Genomic DNA, 17,723 nt, shown 5'->3' on the forward strand with positions numbered 1-17,723 from the left:
GGGTGATATAGAATTAGCTCCAATTCATCAATGTAATGTAGGCATGTATTCCGTAAATAGTCATACATGCTTATGGAAAAGAACTTGCATGACATCTTTTGTCCTACCCTCCCGTGTTCAGCGGGGTCCTTACGGAAACTAAGGGATATTAAGGCCTCCTTTTAATAGAGAACCGGAACAAAGCATTAACACATAATGAATACATGAACTCCTCGAACTACGGTCATCACTAAGAAGTATCCCGATTATTGTCACTTCGGGGTTGTCGGATCATAACACATAATAGGTGACTATAGACTTGCAAGATAGGATCAAGAAGACACATATATTCATGAAAACATAATAGGTTCAGATCTGAAATCATGGCACTCGGGCCCTAGTGACAAGCATTAAGCATAGCAAAGTCATAGCAGCATCAATCTCGAAACGTAGTGGATACTAGGGATCAAACCCTAACAAAACTAACTTGATTACATGGTAAATCTCATCCAACCCATCACCGTCCAGCAAGCCTACGATGGAATTACTCACGCGCGGCGGTGAGCATCATGAAATTGGTGATGGAGGATGGTTGATGATGACGACAGCGATGAATCACCCTCTTCGGAGCCCCAAACGGACTCCAGATCAGCCCTCCCGAGAGAGATTAGGGCTTGGCGGCGGCTGCATGTCGTAGAAGGCGATGAAACTTTCTCCTCGATTTTTTCTCCCCGAGACGGTATATATGGAGTTGGAGTTGAGGTCGGAGGAGGTCCAGGGGGCCCACGAGATAGGAGGGCGCACCCTAGGGGGAGGGTGCCCCCCTGTCTTATGGACAGCCCGTGGCCCCCCCTGGCCTTGATTCTTTCGCCAAAAATTCTTATTAATTCTGAAAAGTGCCTCCGTTGATTTCCAGGACATTCCGAGAACTTTTCTTTTCTACACATAAAACAACATCATGGCAGTTCTGCTGAAAACAACGTCAGTCCGGGTTAGTTTCATTCAAATCATGCAAGTTAGAGTCCAAAACAAGGGCAAAAGTGTTTGGCAAAGTAGATACGTTGGAGTTGTATCAGTGCCCACAGTCTCCACCATGAATGTCTGCCAGCAACTCCTTCCCCTGTTCCCTGAAGACGCAACGCAAGGAAACAACGTTGGGCCGCTTCCGGTAGAGTTCTCCGTCTTGGATGCAGTAGGACGTGGCCTGCCGGGCCACGCATTCTGCGTCCTCTTCTTTCTCTGGTAGAGTCCCTTGCATTAGGTAGTCCTTGAGCTCCGCAGTCCAACATCCTTCCTGAGGCCCCAGCGCCAGGAGCAAGCATGCTCCTGTGCGGTTGTGGGAGTTCCTCCCGAGGTTGCGCTGTGCTTGATAGTGACGGTACTGCTGAGGATTTGAAGACACGTTCCTCGAAAACGCCAGGCTCCTGAGGTTGCCGCCTCGATGCCCTCTTGGCGATGTCATCAGCCTCCTGATTGGTGCCGCGAGGCACATGCTGCAACTCCAGCCCCAAAAACTGCTTTTCCATCTTACGCACTTCTGCAAGATACGCCTCCATGTGCTCGTCCTTGGGCTCGTATACTTTGTTGGAGAAGTTGACGAGGAGCTGTGAGTCACCCTTGATGATGAGGCGCTTCACCCCAAGTGCGTCCGCGACCTTCAAGCCTACTATGAGGCCCTCGTATTCTGCTATGTTGTTGGAAACCTTTTCACCCTCCTGGAAACAGAGCTGCACTCTTGGGTGGGGGATATAAGGACTGTGCCGGCCCCTGCGCCATGCCGCGAGAATGCTCCATCGAAGTGCATAACCCAGCCGTCTGGTGCTTCGCTTCCTCGGGAAAGCAACCGATAGTCGCCTGCTTCGAGCCCTGGTGCCTCTGTCCATTCTGCCACAAAATCTGCAAGTGCGGCTCCTTTGACGACTCTAGTTGTGCTGAATTCTAACTGAAACGCTTGCAGCTCGATGTTCCATTCAGCGACCCTTCCAGCAGAGTTGGGACTCCTGAGCACCCTCTCCAATGGGTAGGCTGAGACAACCTTGATGGGGTGACCTTGGAAGTAGTGCCGCAGCTTCCGAGAAGTCACCAATAGCACGAGCAAGACCTTTTGAGGCATGGGGTACCGTGACCTTGCATCCCGCAGCATCGTGCTGACGAAATACATGGGATGCTCGACAAGGGTGGGCGCGCCGATGGATCCCGCACCCTCCGGAGAGTCAAGCACCTCCTGAGACATTAGAGCCCCTGGCTCCTGACTGCCTGGTGAGACCCCCTTAGTTCCGGAGGCGTCTTCCTATTGAGGCTGGTCCCCATCTGCCGAGGCCATGGCCCTCACGAGGCCTTCCTGGCCTTGAGCCTCCGCGGTCGGGGTCACGACCGATGTGGCCTTGACCCGGCGCTCCTCTCGAACCGCCACCAGAGCTGCGTTGGCAGAGTAGGGTGTGGTGGCAAGGTAGAGCACCAAGGGCTCCTGAGGGCGTGGAGCCACCATCACAGGAGGGCTGGTCAGGTACTTCTTGAGATCTTGGAACGCTTCGTCAGCCTCTTGAGTCCACTCTAATGGACCCTTCTTCTTCATTAGCTTGAAGAAGGGAAGTGCACGTTCCCCCAGCTTGGAGATGAAGCTCCCTAACGCGGTCACTTGCCCGGTGAGCTTCTGCATTTCCCTGAGGGTTTGCGGTGGACTCATGTCTTCGATTTCCTTGACCTTCTTTGGGTTAGCCTCGATGCCTCTGTGGGACACGAGTAAACCCAAAAGCTTGCCAGAAGGAACACCGAACACACACTTCTCCAGGTTGAGCCGCAATTCCACTTCACGAAGGCTCGCAAAGGTTTCTTCCAGGTCCTGTATCAGGGTCCTGGCCTCCCGAGACTTCACCACGATGTCATCGACGTAGGCCTCGGCGTTTCTCCCGAGCTGTCGGCCCAAGGCAATATGCATCATCCGCTGAAAGGTCGTGCCTGCATTGCACAATCCAAACGGCATGCAGGTGTAGCACTACACCCTGCACAGGGTCAGGAAAGCCGTTTTCTCCACATCTTCCACTGCCATCTTGATTTGGTGATAGCCCGAGAAAGCATCCAGGAAGCACAACTGGTCTCACTCAGCGGTGGAGTCGACGATTTGGTCGATGCGGGGGAGCGGGAACGGATCTTGAGGGCAAGCCTTGTTGAGGTTGGTGAAGTCGATGCACATGCGCTCCTTTCCTCCCTTCTTCAGAATGACACAAGGTTGGCCAGCCATTCCGGATAGCGAACCTCGCGAATGACTCCCGCAGCTTCTAGCTTGCGGGTTTCTTGGACAATGAAGGCCTGCTTCTCGGTGGACTGACGCCTTGCTTTCTGCTTCACGAGGCGCACATTGGGGCACACGTTCAAGTGGTGCTCGATCACCTGCCATGGGACCCCTGTTAGCTGCTTGGGCTCCCACGCGAACACCTCCTTGTTCGCGTGCAAGAATTTCACTAGAGCCTCCTCTTGCTCGGGGTCAAGATTGGCACCTATGGTGAAGGTGGTGCCAGAGGATCCATCTTCATCGACTGGTACCTGCTTAGTCTCTGCCTTGTCTTGGGTGAATAGCTGCTTCTTCTTGGTTGGCGCAACCCCCCTTGGCCTTGAGGGCGTCGGCACTGGTGGGCTGCACCACTGTGGCTGCCTTAAGGCGAGCTTGAGCGCCTGCAGAGCATCCTTCGTATCTCCGGCTACGGTGAGGACGCCGCTGCTCCCGGGCATCTTCATGAGGTTGTAGGCCGAGTGAGTCGCTGCTATGAACTGGGCCAAGGCAGGGTAGCCGAGGATGGAGTTGTACGGGAGGCTGATGGGGGCGATGTCGAAATCGACCAGCTCCGTGCGGAAGTTGTCGTAGGCGCCAAAGGTCACCGGGAATCGGATCTGCCCCAGGGAGCCGGTGGAACTGCCTGCGACGCCCGAGAAGGACTTGCTGGGTCGGAGTCGCTCCAGGGGCACATGGAGGAGGCTAAAGGCCTCCACCAAGAGCACGTTTAGGCCGGCACCACCGTCGATGAAGGTCCTGGTAACGACCACCTAGCAAATGGTGGGAGTGCAGAGCATCGGGAGCGCACCCGAGAAGGCGGTGCTCGCGGGGTGATCGTCCAAGCTAAAGGTCAGGTCGGCCTCGGGTGCCACCCAACCTGAAGGAGCTTCGTGGCTCATGAGGGCGGCGCTGATCTGGTGGATGAGCAGCTTGACGTGGAGGCTCGAGGGTGGTGCTTGCGAGCCGCCCAGGAGAGCTGCGACGATCGGGGGCGCCGGCGCAGCATAATGGGCGAGGAAGAGGTTGCGCAGCTCCTCCCAGGAGGCCACTGAAGCCGTCGGCAGGTGGAGTAGCCACATGCACGAAACACCAGTGAGGGCCATGGGAAGCCAGTTAGCCATGACCCTGTCATCGCCCCCGGCCTTGAGGATGGCCTCCTCATACGCCAGCAGGAAAGCTAGCGGATCTGCCGCTCTGTCGTAGCGCGGCTGCATCTCTGGCTTGAACTTGTTCGGCCACTGCACCTGTCGCAAGGCAGGGGCCAAGGCTCGGAGCCCCCTGGCCCCAGTGCTGGCGTTGGTAGCCGGAGCGGGCGGCACATTGTCCGCCATGAGGGCGAAGCGCGGTGTTGATGGAGAGTGTGTCAACGGAAGGGAGAGCTCCGGCGCACCCCTACCTGGCGTGCCAAATGTCGGATATCGGGTTCCGGCAAAACCCTTAAGGTTCAAACTCTGGGGTGCGCACGAAGATCTTCCCCCTACCAATCCACGTCCAACCGGCTCGCAGAGAATCTAAGCTTAAACGATGAACAACTCAAGGGACACAAGGTTTATACTGGTTTGGGCCACCAATGTGGTGTAATACCCTAATCCAGTGTGTGGTGTGGTGGATTGCCTCAGGGGCTGATGATGAACAGTACAAAGGAAGAACAACCTCGCGAGAGGTGTTCTTGGGCTGGTGCGGTGAACTACTTGGGTGAGTTCGATCGCCTCTGGATCTGATGAGAACTCTCCCTCTCTACTGTGGTGGCTATCTCTATATATAGAGGCCCTGGTCCTCTTCCCAAATATTGAGCGGGAAGGGCGCCAACAACGACCATTTTGAAGGGGAACATCTAGTACAAGTTATCCTGACTAAAGTTGGTCTTCGGCTGCCAAAGGCACTGGCGATGACGCCGCTCCACGGTGACCTCTGCCCTGCCGTTCTGCTGGTCTTGGTCTCATTGCACTGAAATGGTAACCTTTGCTTGATGCCTCGGTACTCCACACCTGGGCTTGCCCCCTTTGCGCCAAAGAGGAAACAAGGACACTGCACAGGCCGACGCCCGCCTGGCGCCCGCCTGGCCTTGATCGTCATGGCTCGCGTCATGAGCACCTCACGAGGTACTCTTGCCTTGATCTCTCCGCCTCCTCGCGAGCTGGCCTGGTGAGGCCGTGCCTGAGGAAGCCTTGCATCGTTCTCCTCGCAAGTCTTGGCCCCTCGCGAGGGTCTTGAGCTTGAGTTGATGAAGACGGGCCATTCTGGGCCACCGCTTGAGCCACGCCGCAGGCTGCAGGCAGGCAAGTCTGGGACCCCCGTTTCCAGAACGCCGACAGATACATAGACAAAATATTGTGTCCCTAGTAAGCCTCTACTAGACCAGCTCGTTGTCATTTGATAAACGTGATCACATCATTAGGAGAATGATGTGATGGACAAGACCCATTCGTTAACTTAGCATTATGATCGTTCAGTTTTATTGCTATTGCTTTCTTCATGTCAAATACATATTCCTTCGACTATGAGATTATGCAACTCCCGGATATCGGAGGAATGCCTTGTGTGCTATCAAACGTCACAACGTAACTGGGTGATTATAAAGATGCTCTACAGGTATCTCCGAAGGTGTTTGTTGGGTTGGCATAGATCGAGATTAGCATTTGTCACTCTGAGTATCGGAGAGGTATCTCTGGGCCCTCTCGCTAATGCACATCATAAGAAGGCTTGCAAGCAAAGTGACTAATGAGTTAGTTGCAGGATGATGTATTACGGAACGAGTAAAGAGACTTGCCAGTAACAAGATTGAACTAGGTATGAAGGTACCGACGATCGAATCTCGGGCAAGTAACATACCGATGGACAAAGGGAATAAAGTATGTTGTCATAACGGTTCGACCAATAAAGATCTTCGTAGAATATGTGGGAGACAATATGAGCATCCAGGTTCCGCTATTGGTTCTTGACCGGAGAGGTGTCTCGGTCATGACTACATAGTTCTTGAACCCGTAGGGTCCGCACGCTTAACATTCGATGACAATATTGTATTATATGAGTTATGTGATTTGGTGACCGAATGTTGTTCGGAGTCTAGGATGAGATCACGAACATGATGAGGAGTCTCAAAATGGTCGAGAGGTAAAGATTGATATATAGGACGATAGTATTCGGACACCAAAAGTGTTCCGGAGGGTACCGGTGTCACAGCCCTAGCTAAGTCTTGCCTGTCATTGCATAATATCCATGCATCATGTTTAAATTCTCTGGAAATTTGAAATGAGGATTAACAAAACCCTAGCACCCCCTCTGGTAGTAACAGTTTCAACTGAAAATTGTCTCAATGAACCCAAATGCCTTCACAAAATGTTCATCATTTCTGGATTGGTCTTGAACCTCAACCAATAATATTGCACATTTTTCTAGGACAACTTGGGACACTGAATTAAATCTTATGATATTTGCATTTGGGCATTTAAATGCTGTACAATATTTAAAATACTCAATTAATCACAAACTGAAATGTTTGCTGTTGGAAATATTCCAAACAGTGGCATTGAGCAGTTTCATGATTTTTGGAAATGCCCTGGCATTTTAATAAAGTCAAAACCAATTACAGAATAATAGAAAACTGAAACAAATAAGAAGGGAGAGAGAAAGGAAACTTACCTGGCTGGCCCAGTTACAGTGCAGCTCGTTGTCGTCTTCCTCCTGCCAGTAGGAGCAGCTCGCTGTCGCGCGCGCGCTCGCCCCTGGCCACCTCCTGCTTGCCACCGAGGCACCCCCGGGCCTACCCGCAGCTCTCTCTGCCTCTCCCTCTCTCTGGACCTCATTCCCCTCCTCTGCTCCCTCTCTCGAGCATGCCCTAGCGCCGCTGTCACCACTGCTCGGTGTTGCCATGCTTACCGCTCCCCCTAGCTTCCCCGACCAGTCCAGGACCTCCGCCGCGTCGTCCTCGACCTCCTCGCTGAGCTATGCAACGCCAAACGCTCTGGAGCCTCGCCAATGCTGCTGTTTTCCGTCCTCGGGTGCCTGAGATCCCCGTCGTCGTTTCGCCGGACCCTGTGTCTCCCCTGCCTCTCCAGCAGCACGAGAAGAACTGCGGTGAGCCTCTATACCGTTTCCCCATGCCCCGTCACCTAATTCATCCACTAGTCACCTCATCCACCGAAGCCGTGAGCTCCTCGCCGTCGGCGATGATGCAGACAAGGCCATGGGCATCACAGCCCGTGTCCAAGCACACCAGTGTGCTCGGCGCGTCTCCACGAACCTGCAGCCACCAGTAGCTTCCCCTCCCATGCCCTCTAGCATCATACTCGACTGCTCCCGAACGCCAGCCGCCGCCACGAGCTCGACTCCGGCGAGCTCGCTCGACCCTAGCCCCTCCCGCTTGCCCTACGAGATGCGCGCGAGCCCCAGCTATGCGTAGGACCAAACCATGGTCGATTTGGTCGACCGTGGGCAAAACCCGAGCCAACCTAGTGTGCTCCGCCGCGTTTTGGTCGCCGCTGGCGTAACTCTGGCGATGGTGAAATGGCTGATTAGCTTAGTGCTAATGACGCTATTAGTTAACCTGTGTGCCACTGTCAGCTGGGCCCCACTATCTAATTAAACATAGTTTAGTTTTTGTTTAGTTTTAACTAACCTCAGTGGGCCCACGCGTCAGCTTTGACCAAGCTGACGTGGCCATTGACTGGGCCCACATGTCAGCGACACTAACCAGTCCCAGTCACTGATCAGTGGACCACACTGGTCAGGTTTGACCTGGATTGACCCTGTTGACCATGCTGATGTCACCCTAACATAGTGCTGATGCAGTAATTGTTTCTGGATTTAAAATAATCCAGGAAATTCCAGAAAATGCTATAAACTTCAAAAACTCATAGAAATTCAACCATAACTCAGAATGAAATAAGTTATATATGAAAAATGATCAAAAAAAATTGAATCTATCCATCTATACTAGTTTCATGCATGTTAAAGCAACTTAAACCTGCTGTTTATATCAAAACATGATAATGCACTTTATAAGTTCATAGCTTGAATCTGAACTTGAACCTTATGTTCAAAATAGCTCAAACTCATCTGGTTCTAGCTGCATTAGCTCAAATCACAGCATATTGCCATGTCATGATCATGCATCCTATTTTGCATTGCATTGATTATGTTCTTCCTTGTTTGCCGGTAATTGTCCCCTCTCAGTAGACGTGGTTCCAACAATGAGTTCGATGACACTGATGAAGAGCTATATCATCTTCAGAAGTGCCAGCCAAGCAAAAACCCCTTGTTCATTCCGATACAATCCCACTCTCTCACTCCTGCTCTCTTTTACTGCATTAGGACAACAACGATACATCTGTTACATGTTGCGGTAGTTGAACCCATTCTCCTTTGCATGACATGTCATTGCCAAAGTAAATAGATGAAACCCACTAGCATGAGTAGGAGTTGTTTGAGCCCTGATGTGCTTACTCATTCATGCTTGTTTGTCATGCCTGCTACTACTTAGAGTTGACTCAGGTCTGATTCATCGGGGATGAATTGGAATGGTGATGAACATGTCCTATTGTGTGTGAGCTAAGTGTGTGAACACGATTTGGTAAAGGTAGCGGTGAGAGGCCACATAGGAGTACATGGTGGGTTGTCTCATTGAAGCCGTCCTCAGGGATTGAGTTCTGTGTTTGTGATGCATGAACAGCTACTACCACACGTTGGGCCCTGAAATATGACCCCGCTCGACTTATTAACCGCCCCTGTCCTTTGTCCAGGAGTTGCAAGTAGTTTCTGGTGTTTGTAGTTTGCTGGAGGCCGTGCGTAGCACTGACCCGAGGGGTAGGCTGTGATGTGGTAGGCACGTGGCATGGTGTAACGGGCGCCCGTTTGGTGTCTCGGGAACCCTGCACACATCGTTCAGGGCCGTATGTGGAAACTTTGGCCGGACTCCTTGCGGATGGAACCTGAATAGGCGATAAACCTGGACTAGAGACCTGTGTGGTTAGTCAGGTCGTGGTCTACACCCACGTCGGCTTTCGCTTGAAGTCTGTCGAGCACATGTCGTGTGCAGACGCTAAGTGGTGGAAATATGTGTGAAGAAGTACACCCCTGTAGGGTTATAAATGATCTATTCGAATAGCCGCGTTCGCGGTAAAGGACCTCTGGGTTGCCTATACAGTTCATCGACAAGTGAAAGTGGATACTCTAAAATGTGTAAGATAAGTGTGAGTGCTATGGATGGCGTTCTTGTAAGGAGACGGGAGCAGATCCATAGTGGTGTATTGATATGGTGAATATGTGGACCTGTGTAAGCCACCTCAAAAGAGTTACCTGCAGTCGTAGTTCAGGATAGCCACCGAGTCAAAGCTGGCTTGCTGCAGTTAAACTTCACCACCCCCTTTGTTGATAATGATGCATATGTAGTTAGTTCTGATGTAAGTATTGCTGGGTACATTTGAACTCAAGTTTGCTTAATTTATGTTTTTGGAGAGAGACTTCAGTCTCGCTAGTAGTTCCGCATGGACTTCGATGTTTAGCTTGTTACCTCACCTACGATCTTGTGCCCTCGGCAGGATCTGGTAGATAGTCAGGCTTCTCAGCCCTTTTCATTTGTAGATGTCTGTACTCAGATATGTTAAGCTTCTGCATGTGCTTTGACTTGTATGCTCTGAATGTTCGGTCATGAGACCCATGTTTGTAATATCTCACTCCTCGGAGCCTATTGAATAAATACTTTGAGTCTTAGAGTTATGTTGTGATGGCATGTTGTATTTGCTCATATCGAGCATATTGTGTGTATGATTTGAAATGATTGGTATGTGTGGGATCTGACAACCTAGTTGTTCATCCTTGGTAGCCTCTCTTACTGGGAAATGTCTCCTAGTGCTTCCACTGAGCCATGGTAGCTTGCTGCTGCTCCGGAACACTTAGGCTGGCCGGCATGTGTCCTTCCTCGTTCCTGTGTGTGTCCCTTCGGGGAAATGTCAGACGTTGTTCCTTTAAGTCCATGTAGCTTGCTACGACTTGGGTTCATACGTTGTTGATTGACACGTTCATTGTTGGGTCATGTATGCCTGTCCCTATAAGTTAGCGCCACTTTGGGTCCACGACTAGTCATGTCAGCCCGGGTTCTCTGTCATATGGATGCTAGCGGCACTATGTCCATAACTGGCCTCAGAACCTTGATATTGTGCTTCTGAGTGGTTATGCCACCATTTTACAGGATGTCTCAAATCTTCTTGAGCATTCACATCCGTTATGTTGTCCAAGTCATCCCAGGTTTCTAAACAATCTGATGCATTTGCAAAATCCTTTCCCTTTGGTTTCGATGTTCCTTTAGGCCAGGTTAATCACACTAATTGTTGAGTTGAGGTACTCTATTGCCTCGACATATATGTTGGAGTTATTATTACGACCCTAGGTGCCTTAGAGGATCACCTAGTAATCTAGCCTTGTTTTATGTTCCCGGTGTGATGATTCTGGCCATCATTCTCGAAAGCATCCCATGATGCCACTTAGTAGTAGGTATTTTATTCCTGGGTTTTTGAACCCGAGATTCACCCTACTTACTTCATGTTGATAGTGTTTGCTCGTTCCTTAGGTTATTAGTAACCTTTGCGATAGTCCTCGAGGTCCGTGGTAAATCCTTCTTCCAATACCATGAACCAATATGGCAGAAGTTCTGGAACCAAAAGATCACAACAAGAGTGCTCTCGATGAGTTCCACATTCTATATTGTGATTTTGCCAATCCATCCTTTCTGCATTGGTTATCCGGAAGAAATATGTTGAACTTGTTCGACATGTTAAGCTATGCATCTACAACTCAGAAAATCATATGTTCTTTTGAGTTGTCCCTCTTTAGTTGTTTCCCGACCCTTGTCTATCAATTGATAGTCAGGAGTGATTTTGCATTTGTGTTATCGATGCCTATTATTTCTGTGGTCCGACAAGCCATTCTATTCCGGAATGACTAGGAGTAACAAACTCCAGAACCTCATCCATATCCAGGATTGGGTCAAAGTAGTTCTACTCCGCAAATCAAAATGCCAATCCAGCTTTGTTGTGTTCCACCTTGGAGTATTACTATCTTTATATCAAGAATATCATGGAATTGCACACCACCCTATGAACTCTTTATACAGTGTTACTTCTCGCCCTCATTATTCATTCCTGGGTTCCATGTTGTCTCAACCGGAATGCCGACAAGTGAATCGTGATGTGTGAAATCAATACTCCTAGAAACCCTGTTGCTTGGTAGTTAAATGGACAATAATTTCATTCTTAGCATGTTGGTTATTGAATCCTCATTCTAAGACTGACTGTGCTACCTCGTCCTTATTTTCGGTGCACTCTTTGATCAATGAGTTAAGATTGTGTCAATCCCTCGCTCTTTTGATCATATCGTCTTGCCTGAAAAGCAAGATTGTTCTCGAGCTTAGTAACATATCGGTGGTTCATGATTTTCCGAATATCTTCTAGGAGGTATCACAAGGTTGTCACCTGACCGCTATGTTGAGTTTGTGATCAAGTTGGTTTCCTGAAACCACTCCTTCTCCAGGAATCTGTGTTGGGTACCCCTGAGCTAGCTGGTTAAGCTGAACAACAACTTGGAGAGTTGGAAGATGGAAGCTTGTCTGATTTAGTTCATTTTAAGGGATATCTTGTATGTGTGTTGAAGAAAGATGATATCTTCATCGATGGATCCTCGTGATTAGTTGATGGATCTATTGTCTTATCAAAACCTTGATTTGAGTGTGGGTTATCGTCAAATCAAATCAGAACAACGATGTTCTTAATGTTGTCTTACTCGTGGTTGATCCCTCGAGCATACACCATTATATCTTTTGGGTCTGACCAATGCTATCACTTGTTCACATAATTATGGAATTCCATCTTCATGGAAATCTGGATGAATTTTTGTTGAGCCATCGACAACATCCCTATCCTCTCCATGATTTTGTTGAACATTAAGCTAGTGTTGGAAATTTTTGAAAGCATTTCTTCATGCTAGTTCACGAAGCACATGCCGGATGAAAGAAGTGACTTCCTCTAATTCATGTGCATTTGATGCAAGTTGCCGTCATGGATCCGGGAAAGTCAATGTTGCTTCCTCTGGAATCACCCCAAATCAGTCATGCATACATGCAAAGTATTCTATGGTTTGGAGACTTGCAACCTTCATTCTATATGTGTACCTAGCACACCAAGCCACTGATTGATTTGGTCAAGGATAATAAGTTCTAAGTGCTAGTCCTGAAGGTACCCGACGAATTTGTACAAGATTCCATTATCCTCGATGATGGCTCCCAACCAGAACTCGGTAGTGTTTCATTGTAAGACTACTGCATGGCCATGCTTGTCTGGAATAGCGTGTTCACATGTGTGTAGCAGAATGAGCTCATGTTTTGGAGCTTGCGATCGTAGTTCATTTCCCGAGAATCTCGCAACGTCATCTCGTCAATTTGTGTTGCAAACTTTCACTTTCCTTTCTAGACTTGACGAGTCTGGAATATTCTGACACCAACCAGATCTAAATCTCAGGCAGACTTGATGGTTGGAACATTTTCCCAAGAACTATATTATTGGTCTCTCTATACCCCGGTAAGGTGGATGTCGTGGCCAATACACTCAACCGGAAGACCTATTATTGTAGTACCTTGATTGATGGAACTGGCCACCTCCCCATAAGGATTTTGTAGGCTTTACTCCTTAGTTATTCCTTATGGATTTTGTGCTTCCGAAGTCCGACCTATACTTGATGGCCATGTTCATGCTTTTAAGCATGATCATGATATCTAGTACATCAAGGAGAACATTAAAAGCGGAGTGCTAAATGTCTCTCGGTCGATCATCCAGATTTTGTTTTCTTGGCTTCACTAAGGTGAAATCTGAGAAGGTGTTATCTTCCTTCAGATCTGCATCCTCCACCGGTATTCAACATGGTAGTATGTTGTGTTGCCAGGGTCCTTGACATGGATATTGGTAAAACCTTGATGAATATGGAAATGCTCAAGTTCTTGAGAGCACGTGCAAGCCCTAGGTGTTATCATCGGCACTAACTGGGATTGCTCCCAGTTTCCTCAGTTATGTTATAACCTTTCAAACAGTGGACTCACTCTCTACTTTTGGGTTTCTCCCCAGTTACTAGAATCATTCCCAGCATTTGCATTTTATTCCCATCTTGCACCGCCGTTGTGCCATCCTACCATGGGTCCCGTCCATTTCCGATTATAGGCAAGATCATCCATTGCATTGTCTTCAACAAGGTAGTCCACATCATCCGATCGAGTCCGGAGATGCCATTCCTTTGAACTCCGCCAAACGATTGTTGGTGAGTTGCCTTAGGCTGGTTGTCACACCCAATATGCGACCCTATCCAAAAGGAACTCGAAGGTCCCACCAAGGATAGACCCGCATATTGAAACGCTTTTGCAAGGTGGATATCATTACATCAACATTACATAATAGATGGGGATACATACAAGAGGCATACAATGCCGCATGAATACAATATCACAATACAAAAGAACATTATCCGACTACGGATGAAACACAAACAGAAACTCAAACGACATCCACCCTGCTAGCCCAGGCTGCCGACCTGGAACCTATCCCCTGATCGAAGAAGCAGAAGAAGAACTCAACGCAAGCAAGCATCGCTCTCGCGTCATGATCATCGCATAACCTGTACCTTCAACTGTTGTTGTAGTAATCTGTGAGCCACGAGGACTCAGCAATCCCATTACCATGGGTATCAAGACTAGCAAAGCTTAAAGAGAAATGGAAGGGGTAAAGTCGTGAGGCTGCAGCAGCGACTAAGCATGATATGGTGGCTAACATACACAAATAAGAGCGAGAAGAGAGCAAGCAGAACGGTCGTCACCTAGTAATGATCAAGAAGTGATCCTGAACTCCTACTTACGTCAAACATAACCCAGAAACCGTGTTCACTTCCCGGACTCCACCGAAAAGAGACCATCACGGCTACACACACGGTTGATGCGTTTTAATTCGGATCTGGTGTCAAGTTATCTACAACCGAACATTAACAAATTCCCATCTGCCTATAACCGCAGGCACGGCTTTCGAAAGATTATACCCTGCAGGGGTGTCCCAACTTAGCCCATGACAAGCTCTCGCGATCAACGAAGGAATAGACCTTCCCCCAGGAAGACCCGATCAGACTCGGAATCCTGGTTTACAAGACATTTCGACAATGGTAAAACAAAGACCAGCAAAGCCGCCCGGATGTGCCGACAAATCCCGATAGGAGCTGCACATATCTCGTTCTCAGGGCACACCGGATTGTCCAAACTTCCGGTAGGCCAGCCCAGAGTTTCCCCTGGTGGTCATCGGCGGCTGATAGGTTGGACCAACACTCACGACGAGCACTGGCCCGGGGGGGGATAATATAAAGATGACCCTCGAGAGCACGACTCCCAAGGGAAAAAGGGCTAGGTGAGGCAAATGGTAAAACCAAGGTTGGGCCTTGCTGGAGGAGTTTTATTCAAAGCAAACTGTCAAGGGGGTCCCATAAATCACCCGACCGCGTAAGGAACGCAAAATCCGGGAACATAACACCGGTATGATGGAAACTAGGGCGGCAAGAGTGGAACAAAACACCAGGCAAAAGGCCGAGTCTTCCACCCTTTACCAAGTATATAGATGCATTAAATATATAAGAGATATTGTGATATCCCAACCAAAATCCTGTCCGCCATGGGGAAATCTTCAACTTCACCTACAACTAGCAACGCTATAAGAGGGGCTGAGCAAAGCGGTAACATAGCCAAACAACGGTTTGCATAGGAAAGGTGTCAAAGGTTAGAGGCTGACATGGCAATTTGGGATGGCTTGATAAACAGGTAATAGGTAGCGCAGCATAGCGATAGAACGAAGCAACTAGCATAGCAATGATAGTAGTGAGATCCAGGGTAGAGGTCATCTTGCCTGAAATCCCGCTAGGAAGAAGAACGAGTCCATGAAGAAGATGAAGCCACGAAGACGAACCAAGCGTAGACGAACGAATCCTCACGATCGCAACGAAATAGGAACTATCGAAAAGAAGCACACAACATAGTAAACACACCACATAAGAACATGACATGATGCACAACAAGCATGATGCATGACAAAGCTACACGAAGCTACTCATGGAAAGGGACGATGCAAACAAGCAACACATCAAGGCAAGTTTAAATGAGGCCGGGAACAACATATAACAATTCCGGTAAGTCCTCATATGCATATTTCGAAATTGGTCCAGATCTGAACAAACCTTATGTTGTAGTTGTTAAACAGCAAGTTAAGATGCACAACAATGATCTACACGAGATTCTAGTCAAGTTACATATAAAGTTCATTTAATTCGGAGCTACGGCCTAGAAGATATGAGCAAAACAAGTTAAACATGGCATTGATGCGAAATGCACCCAAACATCAAGCAAACACTCCAAAACAAGGATGCAACATGATAATATGAAGCTACATTCAAAATCAAGCAAGTTTCATATAGAGAACACTTAAAATGGAGCAACGGTTCAACACATACACACTATACAAGTTATAGCAACAATTTGTTCAAAACAGCAACTAGGCATATTGCAAGCATCAAAACAACATGTTACAGCATCTCAACATGAAAACAAAAGGCATGGACATGATGTACAGGTAAAGCATAGCAAAACATGAACACGGAGCTATCTCCAGAAATCACTAGAACATGCTCAAACACACATGGTAAGACTGCAAGTTATAACAATTTCAGACTTTGCAGAAAATAACATCACGATGCAATGTTCAGAGCTATCAAACAACATGTTACAGGAACTTATAATGACAAACAAAGGCATGGAATGAATCTACTAATTCAATAGATCAAAAGTCCCTTACTGACCATAAGCCAAAAAGGATCAGAAGATATGATGGCACCCATGTAAACATAGCAAGTTATATTACAGATTCATACATGGCAGAAACAGAATTATGAAGACATGTAAATGAGCTTGTGCAACTCACTACAGATCAATATATAGCATGGCAAGGCACCCAACAGTAAGAAGACATATTTGTGAAGCTAAGCATGGCAATAGCAAGTTCATAGGGTGCATGGATCACTAGGAAAACACATGGAAACAACTGAACTTAATGTTAACAGGCTGACAGCAACATTATGAAGCAACTTTAGAGAAAGAGTACAACAAGCTACAACAACCTATAAATGTAACCAGGGGCATGGATGGATAGAGGATGACATGTATATCAAACCATATTTAGTGCACATCTCCAGATTATGCATAGAATGATTGGTAGCAACATGTTTATATAGCATCACGAAATAACAGATTCAGCCTAGCGAAACAGCAACAGCATGTACCCTACTTAACAAGCTCGATTCACTCACCACAAGTCATTGCATGATAATATAAGCATAGCATCATCAAGAAGACATGTTTGTGAAACAAACCAAGTCAAGAACAAGTCTATAGCAAGCAAGGATCAACTATAGCAACCTTGCCCAAATTGAATAACAAGTAAACAATCTGCCAGGAAACATTTTGAAGCAAAAGTAGAGCACGAAAATGACATGCTAGAATACTCCATAATTGCAACCAAGGGCGGGGATCGATAGAGAAAAACCATATGTTCAAAACATCCTTACTGAAGTATCTCAAAATATACATGGATCTCTCTGTAGAAATAAGTTTACATGGCATCAAAATAACAGCAGAACAGGGACTAAAAACAGCAACATCACGATGCCTAGTTTGCATGCTTGTGCTAGTCACCACATTGATCACAAAAATACATGGTAAGCACCTCTGTAAATAAGCCATAGCATAGTTCAAAACACATGTAGACATCAACCTCATAGGATGCACACATCAATCATGGCAAAAATGACAAAAGAGCTCGTTCTGATAACAGACAGCAGAAAACATTATGAAGCACTCTTACAACGATGATTCAAGCATCAAGATGACCTCAAATGAACATGATGCGATGGAATGAAATGATGTAATCATTGAGGCGAACAATTTGACATATTACACGCATGAAAGGGAGCTACGGATGCAAAGTTACGGCAGGTCAAACATGGCATGAAAATTACAAAAATCTGGGACTTAGGCAAATTTGGAGGGGGGAAAGTCAACCTCGGATCTAGGGTTCTCGGGCGCGAATGCCGAGGACGGCCGAAGCACGCCGGAGTTGGGGCCAGGGTGGCCCGATCTGGCCGAAGGGAGTCCGAGGCGGCGGGGACGGGCACCGGCGCGGAGGGCGGCGACCGGAGGGACACCGGGCCGGGGCCGGGCACTTGGGGCGCGGCGCCGGCCGGAGGGGACGCGCGGCGGCGCGACGAGGAAAGGGCGGCGCCGGCCAGGGGCGGCGCGCTGGGCGCTGATGGCCGGGCGCTCGGGCGGCGGAGGCGGGCGACGCGGAGGGCGGGCGCGGCGGCGTAGGCTGAGGCCGGCGGCAGGGAAGATGGGCCGGACGGCGGCGAGGCG

This window comes from Triticum dicoccoides, chromosome 3B (assembly GCF_002162155.2).
Source record: "Triticum dicoccoides isolate Atlit2015 ecotype Zavitan chromosome 3B, WEW_v2.0, whole genome shotgun sequence".
Classification (NCBI taxonomy): domain Eukaryota; kingdom Viridiplantae; phylum Streptophyta; class Magnoliopsida; order Poales; family Poaceae; genus Triticum; species Triticum dicoccoides.